This window comes from Chiloscyllium punctatum, chromosome 1 (genome assembly GCF_047496795.1).
Source record: "Chiloscyllium punctatum isolate Juve2018m chromosome 1, sChiPun1.3, whole genome shotgun sequence".
NCBI classification, from domain to species: Eukaryota; Metazoa; Chordata; class Chondrichthyes; order Orectolobiformes; family Hemiscylliidae; genus Chiloscyllium; species Chiloscyllium punctatum.
Genome location: NC_092739.1, coordinates 85,823,283 through 85,838,384, shown reverse-complemented (window position 1 = coordinate 85,838,384; position 15,102 = coordinate 85,823,283). Strand labels below are relative to the sequence as shown.

The 15,102-nt window shown below is 41.9% G+C and overlaps 1 protein-coding gene across 6 annotated transcripts in view; it reads right to left on the bottom strand.

Moving 5' to 3' along the window:
- micu3a (mitochondrial calcium uptake family, member 3a) overlaps positions 1 to 15,102 on the bottom strand; it is a 201,411-nt gene that overhangs the window by 66,810 nt on the left and 119,499 nt on the right. The window lies entirely within an intron of this gene.

Here is a 15,102-nt window from a genome sequence, read left to right as displayed (position 1 = left end):
TTACTTTATTCAGTCTCCCACATTTCCTTCAATCTAAAGTGTTTTATAATTTACATTGAGCTATTGATTTTAGATGCATCTCATGCATTTTATTTTTAAATTAGTGTTTTCACAATGATTTATTCCACAAACATTTGCATGATATGTTTACCATTCCGTTGCATAACTTTTCTCTCTTGTCTAAAAGTAATGTGACCTGAATAAAAGGAAAATCATGATCAAATTGTCCTAAACATTCGTGACACATTGGCTACGTCTCAGTTAGTCTATTACTCAATTCTGCGCACTACAATTCAGGAAGAATAGCAAGGATTTGGAGAGAGTGCAGGAGAAATATACTAGGACAGCACCAAGGATAAAGACCTTCAGTTATGTGGTGAAACTGCAGAAGCTGGATTGGTCGTCTTAGAGCAGGGAAGATCAAGAGGATATTTCTTTGAAGTATCTAAAATTGAAAGGATTTTGAGAGTGGCACTAAGGAGAAATGGCTTCCGGCAGGGTCAATAACCAGAGAATTAAGGTAAATTGTAGAAGAACCAGAAACAACATAGAAAATTTTTAAATAAAAAAAAAATCACGCTTCTTGCAATCCAAAAGATGCTGCCTAAAAGGCTAGTGTGAGTTCATTCAAATGGTAACTTTTAAAAAGGATAGGGATACATATTTGTAGGAAAAACTAATAACATATCTCTCGAGGGTGGGACTAATTGGTTAGCTTTACTAAAGCTGGCACAGGCTGAACAGTGTCCTGTTGTGCCGTCATTCTGTGATTTTAATATGAATCAAAACCATTAGTTGCTGACAGAAAAATAAAATACCAAGAAACAAAATTATAAATTGAAGAGACTGCAAATCCAATAGTTGGTATAAAACTGATAACTGAAGATAAACCAAAACAGGTACCGAAAATCAGAAGTAAACTAATACCACAAGGAAATTCAGAAGTAATACAAAATGGCACAAACATATTTTTAAAAATGTGAACTTAAATAAATGTGGTTAACTAGAAGGAAAAAAAAAGCTCAATTTAAGTTCAACTGCATCTGTCCAAATTTCCCTGATCTTGGGATATCAAACAATGAAATTTGGAGGTGACGGATAGCAAGTGCTTTATAGTACATTTTGATAGCCAGTTGAAGTAGTAGAAGTAGAAGAAGCAGAAGCTACAGTATGCTTCAAACTCTGCCTCGCCTGCCTAATCTCTCATGCAAACATATGACTTTTCTTCAGAATGTGGGCTCTCTTTTGTCTTTCACTATTGATAACAGCATTCACATACCCCTAGTTCTAATCTGAATCCTACCCAGAAATCTGATCTCTGAATCTTCCAAAAGCAGTTTGTAATTATAGTAGTTAACTGTCCCAATGTTGTACACACGACCCCATTATCAATTCAGAATTTGACAAGCAATAAGAATAGGCTAGAAAAACTTGGATTGTTTTCGCTGGAGTGGCAGAGACTGAGGGGAGGCTTGATAGAAGTCAGTAAAATTATGAGATGTATAGACAGAGTTGACAGTCAGAATCTTTTCCCTCCAGATACTAGTCTAATACTAGGGGGCATACATTTAAGGTGAGAGGGGGAACATTCAAAGGAGATGTGAGGGGCAAGTCTTTTTTTTATTTACACAGAGTGGTAGGAGTTTGGAACGCACTGCCACAGGTGGTGCTGGATGTAGATACAGTAGGGGTGTTTAAGGGACTTTCAGATAAACACATGATTATGTAAGGAATGGAGGGACATGGACCAAGGGCACGCAGAAGGTATAAGTTAAATTTGGCATCATGTTTGGCACAAGAGACTGTGGGCTGAAGGGCCTCTTCCAGTGCTGTAATGTTCGATGTTCTATTGTTACATTAATACCAGCTGAGTTGCTCTTGCAAAGGGTGAGCATGGAAACAATGAGAAGAATGGCTTCCTTCTGCATTGTAACGATTTTAAGTAACAGTAGGACAGGTGACCATAATCCTCATTAAAGGGGGTAGGTTTTAGGGAAGATGGAGAAGTAGAGAGATGGATAATTTAATGGAAGGAATACTAGAGCTTTGGGCCCAGGTAGCCGAATACACAGCTATTATTGGTGGAGTAAATAAAATTGGGGATACACAAAGGCCAGAAGTGATGAAACATGGGTACTACTTTTTCAGTAGGGATCACTAACTAATTTATTTATAAATCATGAAATCCAAACTAACAGTTATTTACTAAAAGAATAAGTCACAAGAGTCTACAGTTTAAAACAATTTTTATGACATAAATCTCAAAACAAACACTAAGTACCATTTTAGATAACTTCCTATACCCTAATATCCAGAACCACTTTGCTTTAAACATGAATTAACACACAAATTGTAACTGATTATACACTACAAATTTCACACTAAATGGCAGATAATTAAGGCACATCTTATAAACTCAGTCCAGAGCATACATAGGCAAGAAACACAGTCACAAAATCCTTTAAAACTCTGCTTTTGTCTCAAATTTATTGTTTCTCTTCTCAAAATTAGCCAAAACATGACCAACCTGTTCCACATGGCACAGTCGTCATCAAAACTAGAATGCAGAACCCTCTCAACTCAGTCCGGATGGTTTAAAAAAAAACAATATTATCTTCAAATAACAGAACCAGCTGCAGCAGTTCATTCTCAGCTTCTGGATCAGGATCTGGATTAGTGGTGCTGGAAGAGCACAGCAGTTCATCAAGGGCTTTTGCCCGGAACGTCGATTTCGAAGCTACTTGGATGCTGCCTGAACTGCTGTGCTCTTCCAGCACCACTAATCCAGAATCTGGTTTCCAGCATCTGCAGTAATTGTTTTTACCTTCTGGATCAGGATGCTATTTTCTTTAGCTTGGCTTCTAGAACATTAATGGACTCTAACTGCTACTAAAGAGCTTGGATGGCTGCATATGCCTTGGGGTAACCACAACTGGTTTTAGTTTACTCAAATTCTGGCTAAACATCTCATTATAAACTGAGGGGGTCAGGTTCTGTTATCACATGGAGTTTCTCAAAAATTAATCTCTCCAGATTCTATTTCAGCGATCCCGAAGAATTGTGGGGCTGCAGGTGGTTATTGGAGAAAGGAAGGACAATGCCAAGAGTGTGAATTTAAAAATTATGGCATCACTAGACATGGAGGCAATGCAAGCCAGTAAGCAGAATTTCCCACTGCCTGACACTGCTAGCAGCTCCAAAAGTCCTTACAACACCCACACAGGGTCCCCTATGGTTCCTGGATCCAGGTACGTCCAGGGGCTTTTGGGCTGCGTTTTTCTTCCACAACACGGAGGGGTTTTAGGGTGTTGAGTTTTAACATATTTGCAGATGGTAAGGGATTTTATAAATAGTGTCGAGATTGTAGTGCTGGAAAAGCACAGCAGGTCAGGCAGCATCTAAAGAGCAGAAGAATCGCCATTTCAGGCATGAGCCCTTCATCAAGAATCATTTTTCAGCACCACTCTAATCTTGTCTCACCTCAATCATGCTGGGACCAGTATCCTGGTAAATGGCATGACCAGGGCTACCGGTAGGATTTTAAACTAAATAGTTTTTTTTGGGGGGGGGGGGGGGGGGGGGGGTTCCAGTTGCATGGAAAATTAGAATATCAAAGGTAAAGCAGCAGGTAAGATTGCAGGTTAGTCATGGGGTTGTTTGTTTTCTGGTGGCAAAAATGGTCAGAATGTGGAATGGAGATAAATGTAGAGAAGTCCCCAAGCCCTGATGGCTTGCATCCTAGAATCTTAAAAGAGGTAGTGACAGTGGCTGCACTGGTTATAATTTTCCAACAATCCTTGCACGCAGGAGAAGTAACAGAGTTAGAAAACTGACATTTTTAATACTAACCCCTATCCAGAAAAGAGATGATGGAGTCAAAAAGTGGGTAACCATATGCCAATTAGCTTGACATGCATTGTTGGAAAAATATTGGAATCAATTAAGCAAGTAATAGCAGCACATTTGGAAAATTATAATCTAATCATGCAAAGTCAACTTGGCTCATGAAAGGGAAATCTTGTCTGACTAATTTAGTAGGGTTTTTTCAAGGAAGTCTAACCCAGGGTGGTTAGAGGGAACTAGGTGTGTTATTTTTGAAATCCAGGACACGTTTGTCTAGGCACCTCCCACAAGATTAAGTCATAGATATAGTCCACTGTGTTGGAGGCAGTATATTGGTATGGATAGAGAATTGGCTAATAGGCAAGAAACAGCAAGTGAGGTTTTTTTCTCAGGTTGGCGACCCATGACCAGTGGGATTCTATTGGGATCATCAGTACTTGGACTGCAACTGTTTACAAAATATAATAATGACTTGGAGCAAGGAAATGGATAGACATTTCCAGGTGGGCACAAAATAGTTGGAAAGGCAGATTGCAAGAAAAATACAGTTTACAGAGAGATATTGATAGGTTAAGTAAATGGGCAAAATGTGGCAAAAAGAGTATAATGTGGGAAAGGTACTGACGGAGCACTAGGAAGGAAATTGAAGCACAGGTTCTCAAGGGTCATAATCTCTGGATTACTGCCCGAGCCACGTGCCAATTAGCATAGGGACAAGAAAATTAGGCAAGTAAACACGTGGCTAAGGGATTGGTGTGGGAAAGAGGGATCCCACTTCATGGGGCATTGGCATCAGTTTTGGAACAGAGGGGATCTGTACCGTTGGGACGGTCTCCACCTGAACCGATCAGGTACCAATGTTCTAGCGAAGAGGATAAATAGGGTGGTCAGTAGGACTTTAAACTTCTGAGTTGGGGGGGAAGGGAAAGTGAAAGCAACAGGGAGTATGGCGTTAAATGGAAAGACAAGCAGCAGGATAGCATGTGTGCAGGCGGATTTAAAATTGAGGCAGACTGGGAATGCAGAAAAAAGCAAGGATAACTTAGGACATCATATGACTTCCAATATCTCTAATGATTAGAAAGTTAGCATTAAGGCGCTTTACCTGAATGCTCGTAGCATTCATAACAAAGCAGATGAATTAATGGCACAGATCATAGTGAATGATTATGATGTGGTAGGCATCACAGAGACTTGGTTACAGGGGGGGTCAGGACTGGCAGTTAAACCTCTGAGAATTTTCAACTTATCGAAAAGACAGGGAGGTCGGCAGAGGGGGTGGGGTTGCCTTGTTAGTTAAGAACAATATTAAATCTATGGCACTGAATGACATAGCGTCAGATGATGTGGAGTCTGTGTGGGTGGAATTGAGGAACCACAAAGGCAAAAAAAACCATAATTGGAGTTGTGTACAGACCTCCTAACAGTGGTCAGGACCAGGAATGCAACATCTACCGGGAAATAAAGAAGGCATGTCAGAAAGGCAAGGTCACGGTGATCATGGGGGACTTCAATATGCAGGTGGACTGGGTAAATAATGTTGCCAGTGGATCCAAAGAGAGGGAATTCATGGAATGCTTACAGGATGGCTTTTTGGAACAGCTTGTCATGGAGCCCACAAGGGAGCAGGCTATTCTGGACCTAGTGCTTTGCAATGAACCAGACTTTATAAAAGATCTTAAAATAAGGGAACCCTTAGGAAGCAGCGATCATAATATGGTAGAGTTCAGTCTGGAGTTTGAAAGAGAGAAGGCAAAATAGGATGTAATGGTGTTACAGTTAAATAAAGGTAATTATGAGGGCATGAGAGAGGAACTGACGAAAATAGACTGGAAGCAGAGGCTCGCGGGGAAGACAGTAGAGCAAAAATGGCAGGAGTTTGTGGGTATAATTGAGGACACTGTACAGAGGTTCATCCCCAAGAAAAGAAAGATTATCCAGGGAGGGATTAGACAGCCATGGCTGACAAAGGAAGTCAGGAAATGTATTAAAGAAAAAGAGAGATCCTATAAAGTGGCCAAGAGCAGTGGGAAATCAGAAGATTGGGAAGGCTACAAAATCAAACAGAGGATAACAAAGAGAGTAATAAGAAAGGAGAGGATCAAATATGAAGGTAGGCTAGCCAGTAATATTAGAAATGATAGTAAAAGTTTCTTTCAATACATAAGAAACAAACGACAGGCAAAAGTAGACATTGGGCCACTTCAAAATGATGCTGGAAGCCTAGTGATGGGAGATAAGGAAATAGCAGAAGAACTTAACAAGTACTTTGCGTCAGTTTTCACAGTGGAAGACAGGAGTAATATCCCAACAATTAAAGGGAGTCAGGAGGCTGAGTTGAGTATGGTTGTCATTACAAAAGAGATAGTGCTAGAAAAGCTAAAAAGTCTTAAAATTGATAAATCTCCTGGCCCCGATGGGATACATCCTAGAGTTCTGAGAGAGGTGGCTGACGAAATAGCGGAGGCATTGGTTGAGATCTTTCAAGAGTCACTGGAGTCACGGAAAGTCCCGGATGATTGGAAGATCGCGGTTGTAACCCCATTGTTCAAGAAAGGATCAAGACAAAAGATGGAAAATTATAGGCCAATTAGCCTAACCTCGGTTGTTGGGAAAATTCTAGAATCCATCATTAAGGATGAGGTTTCTAAATTCTTAGAAGAGCAGAGTCTGATTAGAACAAGTCAACATGGATTTACTAAGGGGAGGTCATGCATGACAAACGTGTTGGTATTCTTTGAAGAGGTGACAAGTAGGTTAGACCAGGGAAACCCAGTGGATGTGGTCTATCTAGACTTCCAAAAGGCCTTTGATAAGATGCCACACAGGAGGCTGCTGAGCAAGGTGAGGGCCCATGGTGTTCGAGGTGAGCTACTGGGATGGATTGAGGATTGGCTATTTGACAGAAGGCAGAGAGTTGGGATAAAAGGTTCTTTTTTAGAATGGCAGCCGGTGACGAGCGGTGTCCCGCAGGGTTCAGTGTTGGGGCCACAGCTGTTCGCATTATATATTAATGATCTGGATGAAGGGACTGGGGGCATTCTAGTGAAGTTTGCAGATGATACGAAGTTAGGTGGACAGGCAGGTAGTACTGAGGAAATGGGGAGGCTGCAGAAGGATCTAGACAGTTTGGGAGAGTGGTCCAGGAAATGGCTGATGGAATTCAACGTGAACAAATGCGAGGTCTTGCACTTTGGCAAAAAGAATAAAAGCACAGACTACTTTCTAAACGGTGAGAAAATTCGTAAAGCCAAAGTACAAAGGGATCTGGGAGTGCTAGTCGAGGATTCTCTAAAGGTCAACATGCAGGTTGAGTCCGTGATTAAGAAAGCGAATGCAATGTTGTCACTTATCTCAAGAGGGTTGGATTATAAAAGCACCATTGTGCTACTGAGAGCTTATAAAGCTCTGGTTAGGCCCCATTTGGAGTACTGTGTCCAGTTTTGGTCCCCACACCTCAGGAAGGACATACTGGCACTGGAACGTGTCCAGCGGAGATTCACACGGATGATCCCTGGAGTGGTAGGTCTAACATATGTGGAACGGCTGAGGATCCTGGGATTGTATTCATTGGAGTTTAGAAGATTAAGGGGAGACTTAATAGAGACGTACAAGATAATACATGGCTTGGAAAGGGTGGATGCTAGGAAATTGTTTCCGTTAGGTGAGGAGACTAGGACCCGTGGACACAGCCTTAGAATTAGAGGGGGTAAATTCAGAACAGAAATGCGGAGACATTTCTTCAGCCAGAGTGGTGGGCCTGAGGAATTCATTGCCGCAGAGTGCAGTGGAGGCCGGGACGCTAAAATGTCTTCAAGGCAGAGATTGATAGATTCTTGTTGTCTCGGGGAATTAAGGGCTACGGGGAGAATGCGGGTAAGTGGAGTTGAAGTGCCCAGCAGCCATGATTGAATGGCGGAGTGGACTCGATGGGCCGAATGGCCTTACTTCCACTCCTATGTCTTATGGTCTTATGGAGTACCATCTAGAGTACTGTGAGCAGTTTTGATCACCTTACTTAGGGAAAGATATTTCACTGGAGGCAGTTCAGAGAAGGGTTTTCTAGAATCATCTCCAGTAAGGAGGGATGGTCTTTCAGCAAAGCCTAAACAGATTGGGACTCTACATACTAGAGTTTAGAAGAGTGAGCGGTGATCTCATTAAAACATACAGGATTCTTAATGTATGTTTAGAATATATATTAAGAATACATTGTATTTTTAATGTATATTCCACACTAAGAAGAATGTAGAATATTGACAGGGTAGATGCTGTTTCCCCCTCATGGGATAGTCTCGGACCAGATAGCGTAGTCTCAGAGTGCCAATTTATGACTGAGATGATGTCAAGGCGACGATGGAGGGCAGATGTGGACAAGGTCAGGTGACGAAGGAGCAGCACTCTGAAAGCTCAAGATTCCTAAAATAAACCTGTTGGACCATAACCTGATATCACTGACTTCTGATAATGAGTGAGATGAGAAAGACTTTCTTCTTTGAGGGTTGAGACACTTTGGAACTCCTTGACATAGACAGCTGTGGGGACAGAGTCCTTGTGCAAATTTGAGAAAAATAAATAGATTCTGATCAGTCAGAAAATCAATGATTACAGGGACAGGGTAGGAAAGTGGTTAGAATTATGATGGACCAGGCCAGAGTCCCTCGAAATATTTTAAGGTGGTGGCCTGGATCCTAATGTTTTCTTATTTTAAAGGCAGATGTGAAATGGATATTAGAGAGTGACCCAGCTAGGCAAACTACTCAGCTTTAAGCAAACAGAATTTATTTAAACACAGTTGAAACACAAACAAAAGAAAACAATTTAGAATAACATATTTGAAAACCCAACCAACTCAATAGAGCAACTTAATCAAGCAGCCGTTCCAATTCCTGCAACATACCATAAACACACCACTTGGTAAGAGGTAAATTCAAATTCAGGTTCTTACAGACAGAAGAGATTTGAGAGAGAAAGCTAGTCAGGAACCATCCTCCACTGCAGCAGCTTCTCATTGTTACAACTAAAAGAAACTAATAAAAACCTGATCTGGGAGAACTGACCACGCCCCTGCCATTATTAAACTAAGCTCTTGTCCAGACATTTCAACACCTCTGTCTTTATGACCTTGCTTGGGAAAAAAAAACTAAGGACAAAATAACCTTGTTAAAGGGGCAGCATTGTCACAATGGGAAATATCTGGATCAACATTGATCCTATTGAAGGATAAACAAGTTCAAGCGGCCAGATGGTCTACTCCTTTCCTATTTCTTATAGTCTTGTGGTCTTATTAATGAAAGCAGTTTATGTACATTTAGAAGACAATGGTTTTAGTATTCTTAATTGTTGACTGAAAGTAACATCTGCTTATCCAAAAAGACCAAAGAATGGTGTGTGATGGAAATCAGACAAAATCAGAAATTGCTGGAACAACTCAGCAGCTCTGGCAGCTGAAAGCGGAAAAGAGAAAGCAGAGTTAATATTTGGGATCCAGTAACCCTTCTTCAGAACTGATTGTAGCTAGGAAAAAGTTGTTATACATGATAGAGAAGGGGTGGTGATAGAGCCCAGGGAGAAAGAGAGAAAAACTGTTGGTGGACAAGGTAATGGGTAAAGGTCAGGCTGAGAGAATGAATAGTTGCTAATGTAGGCCATTAGTGGCTGACAATGGGTTGTTTGTGGCAGCAGCCCATGTGATGACAACTTTAGCTCTTCCCTTCATAGATGCTGCCAAGATGGAATTTTTCCAACAATTTCTTATTTTGCATCTGTTCATCCAATACCGCATAGTAGACAAGCAGCATAATAAATCGGAGGCTGTGGATTCATTGATCCCTTGTCCCAAGATTACAAGTCCAGTCCCAAAGTTGTCCCAGCTGTGGTTTACCACAATCAGCACTCATTCCATCCTGGGGAATGGTCAGGAAACTTTAATAAAAATTAATAACGTAGTCCTCTGGTTAAGTTTAACAGATCTCTAGCAATTTCTGATTTTCCACTTCGCCAAAACAACCTCTTGCACCCAAACAACACCCTCCTGTATTCTCCCTGAGCCAGAGATAGGAAATCAAAGGTGGATTTTTCTCAAGTGAGGTAGTCTTTGGATAAAATTGGCATATTGGTGGAATAGTCTCAGCCTAACCAGTGAGTTATAGAGGTTTAATGTCATATACTTGATTTTGTACTCTATACCTCCGGCAAAAGTAAGTCGCAAGTTGGACAGGCACTGATTTGTGAATGGCTGTTAAGGTGGTGCCAGTCATTGGGCAGTGAGTTGGCACTAATTTTCCAAGAATGTAAATCCAAAGTCTCCATTCTTCTCTATTTTAAATTCTCCAAGTTGAAAATATTGTGCGAAGCCTACATGTTACTGCTGTTGTTATAGAAAGCAAGACTACTAGGTGACACGTTTACTGAAATCCCATCTTAAACTCAATTATGACGCTTTTGGAGAAATGCACACCGTGCTCTTCCGTAATGCGATAACTAACAAATGGAAATGAGCCTTTGACTGGTTAGTGCATTTGAAAATACTTGTGATATGGTGGAAACAAAATACATAAGCTTTGATTGCAATAAATTGTACAAAACAGCTGATTAGGAATTTGATAAACTGATATTCAGTTGGTTGCAATGCGAACAATTTATAGCCTGCAAAGTTACCATTGAAGGAACAGGTCATGTGTTCCACATACGCATGTGAAGGTGTAAATTGCAAGAATGCAAGCATGCTTACACACAGCAAGTGCAAAGTTCATAAATTTAACCAATAACACGAGTATTTTTAATGCCATTGCAGTTGTTCTAATGTGGTTTCATTCTAGAGTCAGCTTTTTATGGCCAAATTCCACTCCAACTCTATTTACAAGTTTGCCAATGATACCACTGTTGTAGGTCAGATCTCAAACAACAAGACAGAATACTAGGAAGAGACTGAGTGTTTAGCAGCATATTGGAAAGACAACAATCTTCCCATCAACATCAGAAAAATGAAGGACCTGGTCACTGACTTCAAGAAATGGAGTGGATCTGCATCAAAAGTGGAGAGGTGGAAATGGTTGAGAGCTTGAAGTACTTGGTAGTGATGATCTCCAACAATCTGTTCTAATCTACACGTCTAGATGACAGTCAAGAAAGCACAACATCAGCTTTACTTCCTCAGGAAGCTAAGGAAGTTTGGCATGTCCACGAAGATTTTTAGTAATTTTTATTGATGCACCACAGAAAGTGTCTTATTCGGGTGCATCACAGCATGGTATAGCAACTGCTCTTCCCAAGACTGCAAGAAACTACAGACAGTCATGAATACAACCTCGTCCATCAGAAATACCAGCCTTCCATCCATTGACTCCATTTGTACTTCTCACTGCTTCGGGAAAGCAACCAATATAATCAAAGGCCCCTCTGATGCTGGTTATACTCTCTTCCCCCTCTTTTGTCAGGAAGAAGATAAAGTTTGAATTCACATATGAATAATTCAAAAGCAGCTACTTTCCTGCTACTATCAGACTTTCGAATGGACCTGCCAAATGTTAACTCTCATTTCTCTCTCTCTCTGCGGCTGTAACACTGTATTCTGAACTCCGTTCAGATACGCTGATGCACTTTGTATGGTACAATCTGCCTTTGTAGCAAACAAAACAACACTTTTCACTCTATGTCAAGTACATGTGACAACGATAAATCAAAGGTATGTTGTAAGTAAAAATGGCCACTAATTTACCTGCACATGCAAGTCGCACATCTGATGTCATGTCATTATTGGAGAGAAAAAGAAATACTAGTCTTTTAATAAAGGTCTGGTAAGTCATATTAGTTACACTGCAACCGAAGCTCACTGTCTGGTCCTCTAGACCTCCCAGCACCACCATCGCAGGGCATGCTCCACAGACAGACTGCATACAACCATGTCCATGGCTATTGGCACCTCATGTACCAGCCTCCTGTATCATCAGGGCACATCCCCAACTCACTAACAGTTTTTTCTGCACTTCAATATTAACTTTGGAGTGCAGTGCCACCTCTCGTTGGAATGCTGCTGCCAGAATATTTTACATGCAGGGACGAGCACCCTGATCATGAACTGGAACGGGCAGCATCTCATACCTTCTCGCCTGCTCTTAGCACTCATTCACTTTTTACCTATTTCAATATGCACAGCATCCTTGCACACCTCTTTTGCTTTATCCCCTTAGCAAAAGCTAACGTTCACAATATTCTTGCCTTGCCTTTCAGCACAAACACCGAGTTTGTCAGCAGTCATCAGGGAATGAAACATGCTGTTGTAGGAAACAGTGCCACATCAGTGTTACACCTGCCCCATGTGCCAAACATGTAAGCACCAAATACACTGCATGTGCTTCAAACAAATGGCCTTGTCTCAAAATCTATGGGGAATAGCCGTCAATCAATCCTTTATTAAGGGCTCTAATGCTGTAAGTCAAGGGTAGCTTCTAATATCATGAGGGATTTAGGCGCAGTCAGTTAGCTGGCTGCTTGGAAGTGGTCATGATCAAAGGGTTCTTATCTTTACAATCTGGTGAGTAGGCCACAGTCAGTCCTGTTGGTCCAGTGCAACCAATTGCATGAAGTCAGCTGGAAAGTTGTATAGATATCAGACATGGTCACTCATTCTTTTGTGCTGTCCAGCTAAGTAGCTCAACAGAGTGTCCCATGGTCAGTCCTAAGGGTCTATCCAATAAAGTCAACGAGATGGGGGTGAGGCTAATGATGAGAGGTAGGAGGAATGGACAGAGGAAAGAATCAGTAAACACAGTTACAATTGGGACAGAATGCTGAATACAAGGGTGATTACTTATAAAAGAGGGTGGTGACAGCTCAACAACAAAGGGAGGGAGACAATTGAGCTTTGAATGGGAGGGGGTCTCATTGAGGGTCAGCAGCACATTGGCTTTCATGTGGGAGTGGAGGTAAAAACAACACATTACTACATCTACGATGCTTGTTAAATATGTCTGAGGCTTGGGGATGGTTAAGATTGGCAGATAAAGATTTAGATAGAGGGGTTCGGTGTGGCATTTGGGAAGTTCAAAACCTATGGGGTTGTTGGGGAGGTCTACCAAGAAAGATACGTACATTTGAGAGTTCACCAACAGTAAGAGGCTGAGCCAGAAACACTCTGCTTAATGAGTGACCACTATGTGGAAAATATCAATATCAAAATATCAAGATTTCAAATATCAATGAAGATGAAAATTGCTGTGACCACACCTGAGGTTGGAGCAGTAAGTGTTTTATTCTGAGGGAGGGGCTTCAATTTCAAATGATTTGAGGCACTAAAAATGGCAACAGCATCACACAGTATCCATACAGTAAAACAGACAAATGCGAGCACCCCAATCCAGAACAAACTGATCTTCCATTTGTTATTTCTCAGTTCCACCTATATAACTTCACTGGACAATCTACCACAAATATCCTCCATAAGTACAGTCTTAGTGTTATCCCTAAACAAAAATGCCACCTACCCTCCTCTCTTACCCAACTTTTTATCCTTCCCATAGCACCTGTACTCCAGAACATTAAGCTGCCAGTCCTGACCATCCCTGAGCCACTTTTCTATAATAGCTCCGATTCCCCAAACCCATGTTCCCAACCATGTCTGAAGTTCACCTGTCTTGGTTGTCAGACCTCTTGTATTAAGTAAATGAAGTTCAATTTATCAGCTTTACCTCATTCTCGGTCAAGCTCGTCTGCCTTGATTATTTGACTTGCTCCCCTTATCTATTGCACCAGCCTCAGCCTTTTCAGTTTCCTCACTATCACTGGTTGCATACACACACACCAACTTCCCTCTCCCCATTCTGTCCACCACTAGTTTAGAGCCTCCCAAGTATCACTAACAAACCTCCTGACAATAATATTGGTCCCCGTCCAATTCAGGTATACTCCATCCCTCTTATACAGGTCATTTCTATACATGAAGAGATCCCAATGATCCAAATTTGAGAACCCTTGCCCCCCGCATCTGTTCCTTAGCCATGCTTTCAACTCTCTCCTCTTATTTCCACTCTCACTAGCACATGATACCAGTAGTAGTCCAGATACTACTTCCTTCAGAGACCTACTCTTTAACCTCCTGCCCAGTTTCCTATATTCTCTCTGAAGAACCTCATCCCTTTTCCCTTTCCAATGTGCACAACAACTTCCTGCTGGTCACTTCCCCATTCAGAATGTTGCATCCTTTCTGAGACATCCTTGACTCTGGCAGCAGGGAGGCACCACTCTAACCTGATGTGTTGCTGACGGCAGCAGAAATGTCTGTCTGTGCCCAAGAACAGAATCCCGTTACCATCAATCGCTTGGAACCTGACATTCCCCTCATTATAGTAGAGTCAGTCATGGCTCCTGAAACCTGGCTGTTGGTGCTATACTGCTCTGAGAGGCCATCCTCCCTTAGAATTCGCAACAAAATGTATTCCCTGCAGACAGTCCCCTGGAACATTCAAATTCTCCCTGATCTCCCACATCTCGAATCACAGTCAATGAAATGCTGTGTAGAATTAAGGCTTCAGTGCTATAGCAATGGCTAAATGGATACTCACGTACTTAGCTGAAGAAAAATAAACATAAACTTACAAATGCAATAATATATTTACGTAACAAGCCACTGGTGCTACCGTGTGCTCAGAAAGGTTGTCTTATTTCTTTGGCAAAAGTGAGGACTATCACAGTGCTATCTCATGTTCAACAGCTGGAGTGGAGGGAGCCCTTTGGTGCAGTCCACAAGCTTTGGATCTTGGTTGGCAATGCTCGAGAACCCAGACATGTGGAGCGCGTCCTACCAGAGGTAGGTGCATCCTCCTCGGCCTGGACTCCTATTGTAGACGTGAAGGTGGAAGCTTGGGCAGCTCTGGAGTGCCCTCAGACTTCTGGAGGGTCTGTATGAGGTTCCTGCTTCGCCTGTTGCCTATAGGATCTGTCCTGTCTCCTTCTGAAGAGTCAGCTGGAGTGATGCCAATGTTCTTTGTTCCAGCATGTTGCCTTGCTGTTCATGCAGATGGCTAGAGTGATATAGTTATAAAAGGCTTATGCCCGAAACGCCGATTCTTCTGCTCCTTTGATGCTTTTCCAGCACCACACTCTTGATTCTGATCTCCAGCATCTGCAGTCCTCACTTTCCCCTGTACATAACCAGCAGACTCTTGGGAGTGCTAGACCTGGCTGTCCAAGGCAGCAGCCAGCTTGCCTGTGGAAGCAGCAAAATATGTGCAAGCCTGAGGCGGCAGGCCCCTAAGCATA